The 18,302-nt window shown below is 43.3% G+C and overlaps 1 protein-coding gene across 7 annotated transcripts in view; it reads right to left on the reverse strand.

The window, feature by feature from the left end:
* The window catches only part of pex5lb (peroxisomal biogenesis factor 5-like b), a 151,247-nt gene that overhangs the window by 70,203 nt on the left and 62,742 nt on the right, over positions 1-18,302 (reverse strand). The gene's annotated exons all lie outside the window — the stretch shown is intronic.

The raw sequence follows: 18,302 nt of genomic DNA on the forward strand, positions 1-18,302 counted from the left end.
GCACCTGCACTGTGATAGTCTCAGAGGTCCGTTAAAAGCGCAGAGAGCATCATGAAGAACAAGGAACACACCAGGCAGGTCCGAGATACTGTTATGAAGAAGTTTAAAGCCGGATTTGGATACAAAAAGATTTCCCAAGCTTTAAACATCCCAAGGAGCACTGTGCAAGCGATAATATTGAAATGGAAGGAGTATCAGACCACTGCAAATCTACCAAGACCTGGCCGTCCCTCTAAACCTTCAGCTCATACAAGGAGAAGACTGATCAGAGATGCAGCCAAGAGGCCCATGATCACTCTGGATGACCTGCAGCGATCTACAGCTGAGGTGGGAGACTCTGTCCATAGGACAACAATCAAGTATATTGCACAAATCTGGCCTTTATGGAAGAGTGGCAAGAAGAAAGCCATTTCTTAAAGATATCCATAAAAAGTGCTGTTTAAAGTTTGCCACAAGCCACCTGGGAGACACACCAAACATGTGGAAGAAGGTGCTCTGGTCAGATGAAACCAAAATTGAACTTTTTGGCAACAATGCAAAACGTTATGTTTGGCGTAAAAGCAACACAGCTGAACACACCATCCCCACTGTCAAACATGGTGGTGGCAGCATCATGGTTTGGGCCTGTTTTTCTTCAGCAGGGACAGGGAAGATGGTTAAAATTGATGGGAAGATGGATGGAGCCAAATACAGGACCATTCTGGAAGAAAACCTGATGGAGTCTGCAAAAGACCTGAGACTGGGACAGAGATTTGTCTTCCAACAAGACAATGATCCAAAACATAAAGCAAAATCTACAATGGAATGGTTCAAAAATAAACATATCCAGGTGTTAGAATGGCCAAGTCAAAGTCCAGACCTGAATCCAATCGAGAATCTGTGGAAAGAACTGAAAACTGCTGTTAACAAATGCTCTCCATCCAACCTCACTGAGCTCGAGCTGTTTTGCAAGGAGGAATGGGAAAAAATGTCAGTCTCTCGATGTGCAAAACTGATAGAGACATACCCCAAGCGACTTACAGCTGTAATCGCAGCAAAAGGTGGTGCTACAAAGTATTAACTTAAGGGGGCTGAATAATTTTGCACGCCCAATTTTTCAGTTTTTGATTTGTTAAAAAAGTTTGAAATATCCAATAAATGTCTTTCCACTTCATGATTGTGTCCCACTTGTTGTTGATTCTTCACAAAAAAAATACAGTTTTATATCTTTATGTTTGAAGCCTGAAATGTGGCAAAAGGTCGCAAAGTTCAAGGGGGCCGAATACTTTCGCAAGGCACTGTAAATACTTAAACAAAGAGTCTGTTTCCTTTCTTCTACCAATATAAGTTTGATAATTATATAGACCTGATCATCTGTTGAAGAAATGGACCAACACCTCCAACATATCACATATAATCAGTCAAATAGTATCTTACAAGCTAAAATACTAAACTAAAATGGGTTCACACGCATAGGTTAATCACCTCCCAGTCTTAGAAACAACAACATGACAAATAAAATGCGACCAGCTTCTAGAATTGTCGTTTCTACCAGTGATCCTATCAAGCATTTGTTCATAAGATACTACCTCCAACATTGATTCTATCCACTGTTTTAGAGTAGGAGTGGCATGTAACGATAACAACAGCGATCAGTGCAAATTCATCATTTGTTACATTAGGTAACTCTGTTCTATCGCCCAAGAGACATTGGTATAACTGAAATTGTTAACCCCAACCATTCCTCCAGATATTTAAAAAACATCCTTCCAGAAAGGTAGCACTAATGTACATTGTCATATTGCATGTAAAAATGGCCCAGTGTCTTTTTGGCATTTCCAACACAGATACGTATGTTGGTCAAGCCCCATCTTATGAAGCCTTGTTGGAGTCCAATAAAACCTATGTAGTATCTTATATTGAGTAAGTTTCCCCCTGGCTTCCCTTATGTTCCTCCCTGAGCTGGACAAAACCTTCAACCAGGTATCAACACACTTAAGGTCAATTTCCATATTGTTGAGAGGTTTTTAGTCTTTACTCAGCAGATGACTAAATATTAAAAAGTAAAGTAAAAAAACATCTGCTTTATATTTGGGTAATTCCAAATATTCAGCTTTTGGGTTCTTTCCTGGATTTTGTTGATAGCCGTTTAACAAACACTCCCTCCATTGTGAATATTTCCAGAAATGTCCCTCGTCTCCCACATATTTTTGTACCAAAAGTATGACTTTAAAACATCTTCATTGTACAGATTACCTATAGTATGAATTATTTTCATTAGCCACTGTTTCCAGTACACAGACTTCTTTCCCATCAGTAGCCTAGGATTGTGCCACAAAGATGAGTACCCTTAGATGTGAAATTCTACATTGTGTACTGTTCTCCCCACCACTTGAGTGTAACAAATTTGGTTTGGGAGTTTCAACAGACCTCTCCCCTGTAGGACTATGTGACAGAGTATCAACAGGGGTGAAAGGATAACTTAGTTCTCATCCTATTGTTATCCAATCCAAGCCAGCATCCCTTTTACCCAATGCTTTGCCAATTTAGCCATTTCAAATGGTAAATTGTACAATTTAACATCTGGTAAAGCCAAGCCTCCTACATCCCTTGGTGAACACATCTTCATATTAATCCAGCATCTAAGGTGACAGCAGTGGTAGGAACTATGTTTGAGCGGTTTAACCACATGAGATGTAAGAGCCTCCTCATATTATCAGTTGAGGTCCTGTTCTTAATAAATCCTACTTGGTCACCATGTACGATATTAGGTAGTGCCTTCTCTAAGCATATCGCAAGGGTCTTAGTAAGAATCTTACAATCCACATTAAGGAGGTTGATAGCTCTAAATTTCCCAGGTTCTTTAGTATCGCTATCCTTTTTAGGGATAAGCGATATCAAAGCTTCATTAAAGGTGTCCGAAAGGGAGCCATTATTAATGACCCCTGTTAAACCACTGTCAATATAGGTACAAGAATGTCAATATACTTTTCAAAATATTCTACAGGAAGGCCATCCAGACCAGGTGACTTCCCAGCTTTCATACATAAAATGGCAGCTCTAACCTCATCTTCTGTTATAGCCAGGTAGACCTGGTCTGTACTATCTGATAATCTAGATAATACTATACCAGACAAAAAAGTATCCATATTTATGGGGCTTGCTGAACCGGAGGATGTATATTCGGAAAGTATTCAGACCCCTTCCTCCACATTTTGTTGCGTCACAGCCTTATTCTAAAATGTATTAAATAAAATGTTTTCCTCATCAATCTACATACAATACTCGATAATGACAAAGCTAAAACAGGTTATTAGACAGTTTGGGAAATGCATTTATAACAAAAAACAGGCCTGATTTACATAAGTATTTAGACTCTTTGCTATTAGCCTTGAAATTGAGCTCAGGTGCATCCTGTTTTCATTGATCATCCTTGATGTTTCTACAACGTCATTGGAGTCGACCTGTGATAAATTCAATTGATTGGACATGATTTGGAAAGGCACACACACCTGTCTATATAAAGTCCCACAGTTGGCAGTGCATGTCAGAGCAAAAACCAAGCCATGAGGTCGAATTAATTGTCTGTAGAGCTCCGAGACAGGATTGTGTCAAGGCACAGATCTGGGGAAGGGTACCAAAAAATTTCTGCAGCATTGAAGGTCCCCAAGAACACAGTGGCCTCCATCATTCTTAAATGGAAGAAGTTTTGAACCACCAAGACTCTCTCTAGAGCTGGCCATCCGGCCAAACTGAGCAATCAGGGGAGAAGGGCCTTGGTCAGGGAGGTGACCAAGAACCCGATGGTCACTCTTACAGAGCTCCAGAGTTCATCTGTGGAGATGGGAGTACCTTCCAGAAGGACAACCATCTCAGCAGCACTCCACCAATCAGGCATTTATGGTAGAGTGCCCAGACGGAAGCCCCTGCTCAGTAAAAGGCACGACAGCCCACTTGGAGTTTGCCAAAAGGCACTTAAAGGACTCTCAGACCATGAGAAACAATATTCTCTGGTTTGATGAAACCAAGAATGAACTATTTGGCCTGAATGCCAAGCGTCACATATGCAGGAAACCTGGCACCATCACTACTGTGAAGTATGGTGGTGGCAGCATCATGCTGTAGGGATGTTGCTGTGCTGCGACGCTCCCCATCCAACCTGACAGAGCTTGAGAGGATCTGCAGAGAAAAATGGGAGAAACTCACCAAATACAGGTGTGCCAAGCTTTTAGCGTCATACCCAAGAAGACTCGAGGCTGTAATCGCTGCCAAAGGTGCTTTAACAGAGTAATGAGTAAAGGGACAGAATACTCACGTAAATTTTTTAAAAATATATATACACACACATTTGCAAAAATGTCTAAAAACAAGTTTTTGCTTTGTCATTACAGGGTATTGTGTGTAGATTGATGAGGAACAAAAATGTAATCAATTTTAGAATAAGGCTGTAATGTAACAAATGTGGAAAAAATAGAGGAGTCTGAATACTTTCCGAACTGCACTGTAAATCACTTTTCTCCCAGGTAACCCGGGATTTCCTGCCAAAACCGTAAACATCATTCAAAAGCATAGGCCTGTGTCTGGATTTGATTGTAAATTCGAGCCTGATGCTAACTGAGCCTGATGAGCCATAATTCAAACAAATTTTATTAGCCCAACATTAAAGACATTTAATGAGCCCAAACCCAAAAATCACTAATGATTGAACCATAAAGGCATTCAAAAAGTATTAAGACCCCTTGACTAATTCCACATTTTGTTACGTTACAGCCTTATTCTAAAATTGTGTAACGATCCCACTTCTGACACCAATGTAATGAAACAGGCAGGGAGCAGGTCTCGAACCGTCGACCTTCTAGCCCGAGGTCCGGCGCGCTATCGACTGTGCCGCAAAAGCATGCTCGAGCAGCAGGGTCGATTTCCTCGCTTATAAACCCAGGGTCGTTACAATTGATTAAATTGTTAGTTTTTTTCCTCCAGACGTGACGCTTAGCATTCAAGCCAAAGAGTTCAAGTTGAGGGAGCATGCTTTTGGCATGCTGATTGCAGGAACGTCCACCCGAGCTGGTCCTAGAGAATTGATTGTTTCTTTACCATAAGCTGCCAACAACATAATTTTAGAGTATTTGGCAGTACGTTCAACTGGCTTTACAACCGCAGACCACGTGCGTGCATGGCGTCGTGTGGGTGAGCGGTTTACGGATGTCAACATTGTGAACAGAGTGCCCCATGGTGGGGTTATGGTATGGGCAGGCATACGCTATTGACAACGAAAACAATTGCATTTTATCGATGGTAATTTGAATGCACAGAGATACGGTGATGAGATCCTGAGAGCCTGATCCACACCAGACTTTTTTCAAAGTTATCTGTGACCAACAGATGCATATCTGTATTCCCAGTCATGTGAAATCCATTGATTAGGGCGTAATGAATTTATTTAATTTCACTGATTTTCTTATATGAACTGTAACTCAGTAAAATCGTATTTAATTGTATTACCTTTTCCTTAAAAAAAAAGCTAAATGTTCTTACTTTTTAAATCTGCATTGTTGGGAAAGGGCTCGTAAGTAACCATTTAATGGTAAAGTCTACACCTTTTGTATTCAGCGCATGTGCCAAATACAATTTAATTTGATTAGAACCATCCTTTCACCTCGTTTTGTTATAACATCTTTAGTCTGACAGGCGTTACTGTGACACCCAGAATGCATTGTTAGATGATAACAAACATGGTTCCACACTTAACTAGCAATTAGCTCATCATAACAGTACAACCTTGAAAAAGGATTTTACACACATCATACTGTATGTGTCCATTACAATCTATGCAAGAATCGGAATCCATGATTTGTCACCAGTACTTGAAAACATGTGAATAAAACACCACAAACCACTTTCTGATATTGATTTATTCATACAATTGGCGCGTGCCGGCAGTCAATCAAGTAAACTCTGACAGTCACTCAGAGAAATTCAGTGTTGTTGTTTATGTATGTAGCTAGTGGGCTAAGCTGTAGCATTAGCAATGTCTTTCAAAAGCAAAACATTCTAGAGATTTTCGTAAATTCTGAGTCGGAAAGTCAGGAATCAGTGAGGAGTTCAAGGAGAACGGTCAACAGCTGTATTTGTCCATGTCCTCTCCACTGTCCATATAGCAACCATGTTGCCACAGGAAAGGTGGACCACCTGACGGGAGAAAGAGCAAACCAGACTGCGTGCTTGACTAGAACATCAAAATGGGGACAGTGGATAAGGTGGACATGATAAACAGCTTTGTGGAATGTGCTCGGAAAACTACCAAGTGGTATAAGAATATATTTTTTCTTCAGGTCTACACTGCTGTTCTCAATGGCCACATAATTCACCGACAGCTAAGAGGGGAGATGAATATATAACAAGGATCCTTTGTAATTGGACATATAGTTCACATACAGTTCCTTTTATGCAATTATATTGACAATATCTCACCCACGTACCTACTCCCTCATTGGTGAGATGATCACCTACCAAAAGTATAGAGAGAACCTCATGAGAGAGCCGCTGAACGAGCACCACACACTTGTGTCCATCCACTGGCGGGTGTCCTGCTGATATGCCTCACGGCACTGCATTTTCCCTCCGAAGACCCTCAAACTGCTGCTCAAGGCAGTCGCATAAGGAGGCACTGCATAGTCTGCTTGTCCAGCATCAGGAGAAGGAAGCAGAGGATGTTCATAAAGGACATGTGTTTAGCTTGTGACGCACCCTGTGTTACGCCACGCTTTGGGGACTATTGAGCACATCTGCCGCAATTACTGACTGACTGTCTTGACAGGTGACCTGCCTTGATACTATGCCTTTAGAGGTGGGGGATGGGAATGCAGTTTTTGTTGTTCAATCACATTATTGAAATATGGGTTTTGCATATTAATAAGTTGTCAGTCTTTTCTTGCTGTTTCTGTTGCTCAATCACCACCAATACTTCAAAAAAAAATAGACAACCATTACATATAGACCTATTTTTTCCTCCACTAAAACTGTAAAGGAGTGTAAATTCAAACAGTATGTTGCTAGCATACAAAAGTTGGCCTCAATCTTCGGCAAGAAAGATGTCCAGTTATGATGTTCACAATTAATGTTTGTTACTGTTTATGTGTGTGGTTTCTGAAAGTACAGAATGAGGAATTGTTAGTAATTAGAATACAATATCAGGAAATAGCAATAAAACAATATTACAATGAAGTAACATAATAACACTGCTATAAAAATAAGTTGCAATAACAAAATCCCAATTATGAATTATATAAGAAACAGTAACTGAAGAGCTCCACAAGGGGGCAGGGCAGGGCTATGCTAAACAAGCCAAATCTTATTCTTAGATTTCTCACTTACCGTGCATATGTAACAACCTTCTTCATGTCTACCAGTCGTGTGTTCTCTCCCATTCTTCTCCCTACATCACGCCCAACCTGCATCCCAATCTGTCCTGGAATACCTGCTCTTCTAGGTGCTCTGCGTTTACAACCTTTACTGCTTCTGCATATGAGATTTCACGCTCACTCCTCACCTGCTGCACTTCTACTTGTCTTTTCATCACTGCACAGCAGTTTAACTGGATCTCCACATTCATGTTCGGCCCCACACTTCACAAATCTCATTTTCCCTTTAAACACCACTGCCACATACCCAAACCTTTAACAGTTATATCAATGCAATGGTTTCGGGAACATAAGCTTGCACATCTTAACTTTTTCTGCCAATACCGGATCCTCAAAGTTTAGTATCTCTGACAGGCTATCCACCTTCCCTTCTTTTGTCATCTGGAGGCACTTTGCATCAATAAGAGAGCCTCCCTTCAAGTGATTCTTTATTTAGTTTATGTTAACTATTTCTGGGTAAAATAATTCCTGTCAGCCACTACCTTCCGGTTTGATCCGGTATGCTACTATCAACCTCACGTTTACATACCTGCTTGAGTTTGAGAGCCTTCTCATGCTGTTTAGCATCAATACACACCACCACCAAACTTCCATCACAAAGACTTTTAGCAGACATACAAATACAGATACAAATCACGAGCCAATTCCATCGGACTCACCGCCATTACTCCACTCTTGTCCTTAAACTTAACCAACCCATTGAACTCCACTTCTCTCCATAAAACACTGATCGGAACCTCCCTCATTACCACTCTCCCCTGACGAGACCTGCAAAAGATCCTCAGTCTTCCGCTTCTTCATATCTACTCGCACTACTCTTCCTCCAACTTTCCCCCTCCACTGCTACACTCCATCACATCCTCCTCAAGTCCTAACCCCCTTACACTTCCATCCATCCATCTCTGCTCCAGTCACAGCGCAGTGAAGGATAAACACCTCCACATCAACACTCAAAAACCTGTCGCATTCCAATCCGAATCGGACACTGACAAAGCACAAACCAGCCGTCAACTGTTCGGTCTCCAGCTCCAACCAGAGTCTCTCCCGATTGGATCGAGCTAGCCCCAGCTGTCTCTCAGAATGGGCTTGCAGCAAATTCAAGATGGCACCTGTGGGTTGGACACGCCTCCAACCACATCCATAACTGCAGCCTTAAAGCACTACTACATAATAGGCCATTATAGTCACAACACAGTGTGTTAACATAGTCTTGTCGTGGCCAAAAGTTGAGAATGACAAAAATATAGATTTTCACAAAGTCTGCTGCCTCAGTTTGTATGATCGCAATTTGCAAATACTCCAGAATGTTATGAAGAGTGATCAGATGAATTGCAATTAATTGCAAAGTCCCTCTTTGCCATAAAAATAAACTGAATCCCCCCAAAAAACATTCACTGCATTTCAGCCCTGCCACAAAAGGACCAGCTGACATGTCAGTGATTCTCGTTAACACATGGGTAAGTGTTGACGAGGACAAGGCTGGAGATCATTCTGTCAAGCTGATGAGTTTGAATAATAGACTGGAAGCTTCAAAAGGAGGGTGGTGCTTGGAATTATTGTTCTTCCATGGTTACCTGCAAGGAAACACGTGCAGTCATCATTGCTTTGAACAAAAAGGGCTTCACAGGCAAGGATATTGCTGCCAGTAAGATTGCACCTAAATCAACCATTTATCAGATCATCAAGAACTTCAAGGAGAGCGGTTCAATTGTTGTGAAGAAGGCTTCAGGGCGCCCAAGAAAGTCCAGCAAGCACCTAAACTCCTAAAGTTGATTCAGCTGCAGGATCGGGGCACCACCAGTACAGAGCTTGCTCAGGAATGGCAGCAGGCAGGTGTGAGTGCATCTGCACACACGGTGAGGCGAAGACATTAGGAGGATGGCCTTGTGTCAAGAAGGGCAGCAAAGAAGCCACTTCTCTCCAGGAAAAACATCAGGGACAGACTGATATTCTGCAAAAGGTGCAGAGATTGGACTGCTAAGGACTGGGGTAAAGTCCTTTTCTCTGATGAATCCCCTTTCCGATTGTTTGGAGCGTCCGGAAAAAAGCTTGTCCGGAGAAGACAAGGTGAGCGGTACCATCAGTCCTGTGTCATGCAAACAGTAAAGCATCCTGAGACCATTCATGTGTGGGGTTGCTTCTCAGCCAAGGGAGTGGGCTCACTCACAATTTTGCCTAAGAACACAGCCATGAATAAAGAATGGTACCAACACATCCTCTGAGAGCAACTTCTCCCAACCATCCAGGAACAGTTTGGTGACGAACAATGCCTTTTCCAGCATGATGGAGCACCTTGCCATAAGGAAAAGGTGATAACTAAGTGGCTCGGGGAACAAAATATCAATATTTTGGGTTCATGGCCAGGAAACTCCCTAGACCTTAATCCCATTGAGAACTTGTGGTCAATCATCAAGAGCCGAGTGGACAAACAAAAACCCACAAATTCTTTCAAACTCCAAGCATTGATTATGCAAGAAAGGGCTGCCATCAGTCAGGATGTGGCCCAGAAGTTAATTGACAGCATGCCAGGGCGGATTGCAGAGGTATTGAAAAAGAAGGGTCAACACTGCAAATATTGACTCTTTGCATCAACTTCATGTAATTGTCAATAAAAGCCTTTGACACTTATGAAACGCTTGTAATTATACTTCAGTATTCCATTGTATATTTGTGTCATTCTCAACTTTTGATCACGACTGTACATCAACACATTATTTTCATATATTAATAATTTCATTTATTTTAGGGGCAACGTTTCATTTCACTTTCACGTTGTGCTTTCTTGGTAACGCATGTTACAATATAACATCCAAAAGTGCCTATCCAGATTTTTGGTGCCTATCCAGAAAACTCTAAAAACTCATTGGAAATTGTCTGTAATCTCTAGAATATCAATAACGTGTCATGTAAAGATGTCCCGTGTTATGGACACTTTTCACCCAGTGAAAAGTCTGACAATAATTATGTTTACACAAAAAAAGACCATTATAAGAAACTGGGTCTCTATGGACATGTAATAAATAATTTATAGCATGTATTATTGTCTAATGAAAATACAAAGCTATTTATTTTACATTTTCTTCACACATTTACCTCTCATCTCCCATTGTCAGTGATAACACAGAACTACCAGTGTATGTATTGCATCCACATAAAGAGGCTGGAGTGGGACCAGTACAAAATTGACCCAGTCACATATGACATGTATCGTATAATAACTAAACAGGGTTGCCAGGTCCTATTTGCTGTATCCATAGTCTGAAATGTGAAGACATTCCCAGTTTTCATAAATAGGAATTATAACGTACACAGGCCTTCAACAGGGGACATAGTTCCATGTTCTACCATTTAGTGTGATTACACAGTGGTGTCACCTATACGGTGGAGACCATATGTAACAGTATATCTTCCGTCCCTCTCCTCGCCCCTACCTGGGCTCGAACCAGGGACCCTCTGCACACACCAACAACTGACACCCACAAAGTACCCATCGTGCCACAACTACTTCAAGGTCTCAGAGCGAGTGATGTCACCGATTGAAACGCTATTAGCGCGCACCACCGCTAACTAACTGTACTCACTGGCTACTGCAGAACTCCACCACAGCAAATCAAATCGAAATGTATTTGTCAAGCGCTTAACTCTATTTCTTGAACTGCATTGTTGGATAAGAACATGTTTACTAAATAAATTAAAGTTAAAAAAAAGAATAAAAAGTAACAATCAAATAACATTAACGAGGCTATATACAGGGGGTACTGGTACTGAGTCAATGTGCGGGTGTACAGGTTAGTCGAAGTAATATTTACATGTAGGTAGGGGTAGAGTGACTATGCATAATGTGTCAATGTAAATAGTCCGGGGTGGCCATTTGATGAATTGTTCAGCAGTCTTATGGCTTGGGGGTAGAAGCTGTTGAAGAGCCTTTTGGACCACAAAAAAAACATTCAAAGCTCATATCTCTGAGTGACTCAGCAACACACCTCTCGGCCCAGACTGCAACACGATGGTTTATTAACATATCAGCTTGTTTTCCAGTTTATGGTCGACAAAAAATATTGATGGGCTGCATTATTACATATTTAAATTAAACATTGTTTCTAAAATAAATAAAAATACCACTTGCTTCCAGTTGATTAACACAGCTAACACTAGCTAACAATGACTTACCAGATGAAGATGTCTGTGCACTGGTATGACACCATCTTCATCTTCCGTCCACATTTCTTGCTTTTCATTTTTCCTTTCAGCAGACATTTCTCCTGCAGCCAGTTTATCAATTTCTATGTAGATTTTTTTTTTGTTTGACATAGACCATGCTAGTTAGTTTTATAACCAAACTATCCATTCGGGACAGGCTGGAATAATGGATAGTGTTTTGACTGGAATTGGCGTACCATTTGAATATAATTGGCACACTAATTTCATTGGCTGGGATCAAAGTGCATAACCATGCAGATAGATTTCACTGCTATCTTTCATGAGTGACGTCTATGTGGGTGTTAGTTTCTATGTCGAACAAGACGGGCCCCCTCTCCCCGCCTGCAGTAACGTTACATTCACCACTGCAACTGCATGAGGACCATATGGAGTGTCTACAAAGCAATAAAATAATATACAAGGTAAATTAATGTTAGGTGCCTAGCTACATTGTTGAAATATGATTCATGTCTGAGCTAAAAAATCTTGGCTAGCAAAATGTAAACTGCAAGTCAATTGCTGCTAGTATAATTGCTGTTGCTGTTTTCGGCCACAGCTAGTTAGCTACCTGGAGCTTGTTTAGCTAGCTAGCTCACGTTTTCATGTCCACTATCTTTTCTGCTCAGGGGACAAGAGCACGGATGTGTGACCATGCAAAGGAAGAGGACGAGGAGGGAGAATGTAAGTAATTAGCAAGCTACTAGCCTAGCTAATGTTAACAGTATAAGCAAAGATTATAAAACTAGCTAACCTCTTATCTATGGTATAAGCTATAAAAAGGTAGCTAGCTAACTAGCTAGAAAGCTAAACTTTGTGAAATACCATGTTTAGTTAGCCAGCTATACTTACCTAGCATTTGTCAATGTTAACGTTAACGATCACATGCTGAATCTCTTCAAGAGTTCAGATTGTAAAACATATATTTTCAGTCACCATTGGTCCTGAAATGGTGCTACAGTGAATAAAAAGCATGCAAACATAAAAAACAACCAAATTTGGTTATTGAATGTCTCGTGTCTGGCATGATGAACTTTCCCGTGCTATATTTTCCAACCAACTATACTGAACAAAAATATAAACACATGTAGTGTGTTGGTCCCACTTTTCATGAGCTGACATAAAAGATGCCAGAAATGTTCCATGTGCACAAAAAGCTATTTCTCTCAACGTCTGTGCACAAATGTGTTACCATCTGTTAGTGAATATTTCTCATTTGCCAAGATAATCCATCCGCCTGACAGTTGTGGCATATTATGAAGCTGATTAACCTGCATGATCGTTACACAAGTGCAACTTGTGCTGGGGACAATAAAACGCCATTCTAAAATGTGCAGTTTTGTCTCACAACACAATGTCACAGATGTTAATTTCTCTACCATAAACCACCTCCAACATTGTTTCAGAGAATTTGGCAGTACATCCAACAGGCTTCACAACTGCAGACCACGTGTAACCACACCACCCCAGGACCTCCACATTCGGCTTCTTCACTTGCGGGGTCGACTGAGAAGGGGGAGGGTGCTGAGGAGTATTTCTGTAATAAAGCCCTTTTGTTGGGAAAAACTCAATCTGATTGGCTGGGCCTAGCTCCCAGGTGGGTGGACCTGGCTCCCAAGTCGGTGGGCCTATGCCCTCCCAGCCCCATGGCTGCACCCCTGGACAGTCATGTGAAATCCATAGATTAGGGCCTCATTTATTTATTTCAATTGACTGATTTCCTTCTATGAACTGTAACTCAGTAAAATATATTTGAAATTGTTGCCTCTTGCGTTTATAATTTTATTCAGTTTATGTTGTTGAAGTTCAAGTGAAAAAATTAAGTAGATGAACCAGGAATTGGTTCAATGGAAGATTAAAGCAGAGATCCTCCAGGCTCCAGTGGAAGACCTGGAGGCTGATCGAGCATTTCTGGAGCAGCAACTGATCAAGTTGACTGCCGAAACAGAAGATAGGTGACATTATTCCAAATTAGGAACTCTGTTTAATTTAATATATTATGGTTTATGGATTCTCACTTAAATGTATTCTGTCAGTACAAAGAATACCAATAAGACAAATCTTCAGGTCTCTAGCACAACTCTCCCACTGACGATACACTCACACTTTCACTGGCAGCCTTTAAATCAAAACTCAGGATAAGACCCAGATGCAGACAGCTAGAGTCACAGAGGTTAATTGACCCAAACAGGGGGCAGGCAAATGACAGGACAAAGGCAGGCAGAGGTCCGTAAACCAAGGCAGAGTCAATAAGGTACAGAACGGCAGGCAGGCTCGGAGTCAGGGCAGGCAGAATGGTCAGAACCGGGGAAACTAGGGAACAGAACATGAGAAAGCAGGGAGATGGGAAAACGTGCTGGTAAGACAAAACAAACTGGCAACAGAGAACAAAAGGTATAAATACACTGCCGATAATTAGGAAGATGGGCGTCACCTGGAAGGGGTGGAGACAAGCACAAAGACAAGTGAAACAGACCAGGGTGTGACAGCAGCACCCCCCCTTCCATATACGGCGACATTACATCTGGGCCAAGGGTATGCCGACCTCTATCAGGGGCTGATACCCAAGAGAACACTCGAAAGTCGAGAGCCCAGTGGCAGAGCAGGGGAGGGTGTTGCGGGCGTATTCAACCCACACAAGTTGCTGGCTCCAGGTGGTGGGGTTGGCGGAGACAAGGCAGCAATGAGCCGTCTTCAGGTCGTGGTTGGCTTGCTCCGACTGGCCATTGGACTGCAGGTGGAACCCGGAGGACAGGCTGACGACCCAATGAGCGTGCAGAACTCCTTCCAGAACCGGGACGAGAACTGAGGACCCCGGTCGGAGACCATGTCCACTGGGAGTCCATGCAAACATTAGATGTGCTGCACCATGAGCTGGGCCATCTCTTTGGCAGAGGGTAGCTTGGGGAGAGGAATGAAGTGGGTGGCTTTGGAAAACCGGTCCACTACTGTCAGAATGGCGGTGTTGCCATCAGACGGGGGAAGACTCGTGATGAAGTCCAGGGACATGCGAGACCAGGGATGGTGAGGGACAGGCAATGGTTGAAGAATAGCCAGAGCTTGCCGAGGAGTCTTGTTCTGTGCAGAAACCGTGCAGGCGGCGACGAACGCGGAGAAGTCCGGGACCATACCACCAAAAGCGTTTCCGCACAAAGGTCAGTGTCTGACTGGAGCCCGGGTGGCAGGCAAGCCTGGAGGAGTGGGCCCACTCCAGGACCAAGGAGCGGACAGAGTCAGGCATAAACATCCAGATATCTGGGCCCCCTCCCCTGGGTTTGACTGGGAACGCTGTGCCTCACGAACCTGCTTCCCTATTCCCCAGATGAGTGCTGTCGCCAGACATGAGGTGGGAAGAATGGTCTCGGGATCTGAGAGTGTAGCGGTGGGGCTATAACGACGTGACAATGCATCCGGCTTGATGTTCTTGGATCCTGGTCGGTAGGAGAGGGAGAAGTTAAACCGGGTGAAAAGCAGGGCCCACCTGGCTTGCCTGGAATCTAGACGCTTGGCGGTCGGGAGATATTCCAGGTTCCTATCGTCTGTCCACACAATGAACGAATGTTCCACCCCCTCCAACCAGTGTCTCCACTCCTCCAATGCCATGTTTACAACGAGAAGTTCACGATTCCCCACATCGTAGTTCCTCTGTGGCGTTGAGGTGATGTGAGAAGGCGCAGAGATTTAACTTGAGGTACAGGGCAGAACGCTGGGACAGGACAGTCCCCACTCCGACATCCGAAGCATCGGCCTCCACCACGAACTGACGGGAGCAGTGGTGGCGTGGTGCTTAAAGTCCCGGAACGCCCGGTCAGCAGCTGCGAACCATGTGAACGAAACCTTCGGAAAGGTGAGTGCAGACGGGGGAAACTAGGGTGCTGTAACCCCGGCTAAAGCGGTGAATCCCAGGAAGCGTTGCAGCTGCATTCTGGACGTAAGCTGGGGCCAATCCCCCACTGCTCTCACCTTCCCGGGATCTGTACATTGCAGCGATGATGTAACCAAGGAAGCGGTTGGTGGGGCGATGGAATCCGTATTTCTCCGCTTTCACAAAAAGGCCCTGGAGGACCTATTGGACGTGGAGCACGTGTTCTTGGGCTGAATGGGAAGAAACAAGGATGTCATCAAGGTAGACGAAAACATACCAGCTCAACATGTCGTGGACAACGTCATTAACCAGGGCCTGGAACACAGCAGGGGCGTTGGTAAGTCCAAATGGCATTACCAGGTATTCGTAGTGGCCGCTGGCCATGTTGAAGGCAGTCTTCCAGTCATCCCCTTCCCGTAAACGCACCAAATGGTTGTTGTTCCGCAGGTCCAAAATGGAGAAAGCGGTGGGCCCCTGGAGCGGCTCAAAGGCCGAGCCGATGAAGGGTAGAGGTTAGTGGTTTTTCACCGTGATGTCATTGAGGACCAGGGCAACTTCGGTGCCTGCAGGAATATGTCCCGGGGCAGGCTGCCCCAGAGTCGGAGGGATTTTGACTGGTTCCCCCACAGCAGGATAGCATGGAAAGGTGTGCGAGTTAGGGGAGAGCAAAAGTTCTGTATGGCCCACTAGTGTACTCTTCTTTGATCACCTCCGATAATTTGTGAAGGAACATGTTTGAACAATGCTTACGGGTTCGAGGCACTCTCAGCAGCAAACGTGCAAAAATCAACCGCATAGTCTGCCACACTACGGGAGTCTTGATGTAGCTGGAGCAGCTAACAAGCAGCTAACAAGCAGCCGCTCTCCCGGACAACAAACAATCCTTCCAAACCTTCCGAACTGCTGCCACAAACTCCTCCAGACTGAGGCAGACGGTTGCACCAACACCACCACAGCCCAAGCGAGTGCCTTCCCGGATATCAGCGTTATGATGTACGCTATCCTCGAGCGGTCCAAGGGGAACGAAGAAGACTGCAGCTCAAAAATGAGGGAGCACTAGGAGAGAAAAGCATGGCAGGTTCCAGAATCTCCAGCGTAGCGCTCCGGAGGAGGCAAGCGGGGTCCTCGGGACACTGTGGTAGGCTGGGAGATTACTGGTGTGATCCGTTACCCAGTAGGGAATCTGTGGAATTGCTCCAGCAATGTATCAAACGCCTGGTCATGGTGTTCTACCAGGGTATGGAGTCTCTCCATAAGACATTGCAGTAGCTCCTTGTGTCTTCCAATGGTGGCTCCTTGCAGGGAGACGGCATTGTGGAGCTGGTCTGAGTGCTGGGTCAGTCAGGGCCAGTTCGTTCTATCAGAACTCAGGATAAGACCCAAATGCAGACAGCTAGTCACAGAGGTATATTGACCCAAACAGCAGGCAGGCAAAATCCAGGTCAAAAGCAGGCAGAGGTCAGTAATCCAGGTCAGAGTCAATAAGGTACAGAACAGAACAGCTTTATTTAGATGGTCCCAATGCATATCTACAGAGGGTTACTAGTGTTAGTCTGTAGACGTTCAACTAACTAAGTTGGATCTGGTTGGTCCCTAGATGGGAGACCAGATGCTGCTGGAAGTGGTGTTGAAGGGCCAGTAGGAGTCACTCTTTCCTCTGGTCTAAAAAAAGATCCCAATACCCCAGGGCAGTGATTGGGGACATTGCCTTCTGTAGGGTGTCGTCTTTCGTTAAACAAGTGTCCTAACTCTCTGTGGTCACTAAAGATCCCATGGCACTTAACGTAAGATTGGGGTGTTAACCCCGGTCTCCTGGCTAAATTCCCATACCATCACCCCCAGCTTCCAATTGGCTCATTCATCCACCTTCCACTCCACTGTAAACATTCCCCAGGTCGTTGCTGTAAATGAGAATGTCTTCCCAGTCAACTTACCTGGTATAATAAGGATTAAAAAAATATCAGGATGCATGTTCTCTGTACCAGCTTCCTTCTTTTCACTCTGTCATCTAGGTTAGTATTGTGGCGTAACTACAATGTTGATCCATCCTCGTCGCCTAAAATGACATACTCAAATCTAACTGCCTGTAGCTCAGGACCTGATGCAAGGATGTGCATATTCTTGATACCATTTGAAGTTTGTGGAAATGTGAAACATATTAGATCTGGTTAAAGATAATACAAAGAATAAAAGCGTATGTGTTTTTTTTCTTCTCCATCTTTGAAATACAACAGAAAGTGCAATATTTAACTTAGGAATCTAGGCACAATTTAGATTTTGGCCACTAGGTGACAGCAGTGTATATGCAAAGTTTGAGACTGATGCAATGAACCATTGTATTTCTGTTCAAAATGTTGTATCAAGACTGCCCAAATGTGCCTAATTGGTTTATTAATTCATTTTCAAGTTCATAACGGTGCACTCTCCTCAAACAATAGCATGGTATTCTTTCACTGTAATAGCTACTGTAAATTGGACAGTGCAGTTAGATTAACAATAATTAAAGCTTTCTGCCCATATCAGATATGTCTATGTCCTGGGAAATGTTCTTCATACTTAAAACATCATGCTAATCACATTAGCACACGTTAGCTCAACCGTCCCGTGGGGAGGGGGGGGGGACACACCAGGTTAACAAAGGGGTTGAATACTTACTGACTAATGAAATTTCAGTTTTACATTTTTTTTATGTGAAAAAAAAAACAATTCAACTTCAACATTATGGGGTATTGAGTGTGGGGTAGCTTTGAGATGCCTGCCAATTGGAACATTTGAGGTTTATTTGTATATTGAACGATGTCAAATGCCGTTGTTTAAAAACTCTGTGGATAGTCCTAAAA

The sequence above is a fragment of the Oncorhynchus mykiss genome, chromosome 8 (genome assembly GCF_057628025.1).
Source record: "Oncorhynchus mykiss isolate SJ-2025 chromosome 8, ASM5762802v1, whole genome shotgun sequence".
Lineage (NCBI taxonomy): Eukaryota > Metazoa > Chordata > Actinopteri > Salmoniformes > Salmonidae > Oncorhynchus > Oncorhynchus mykiss.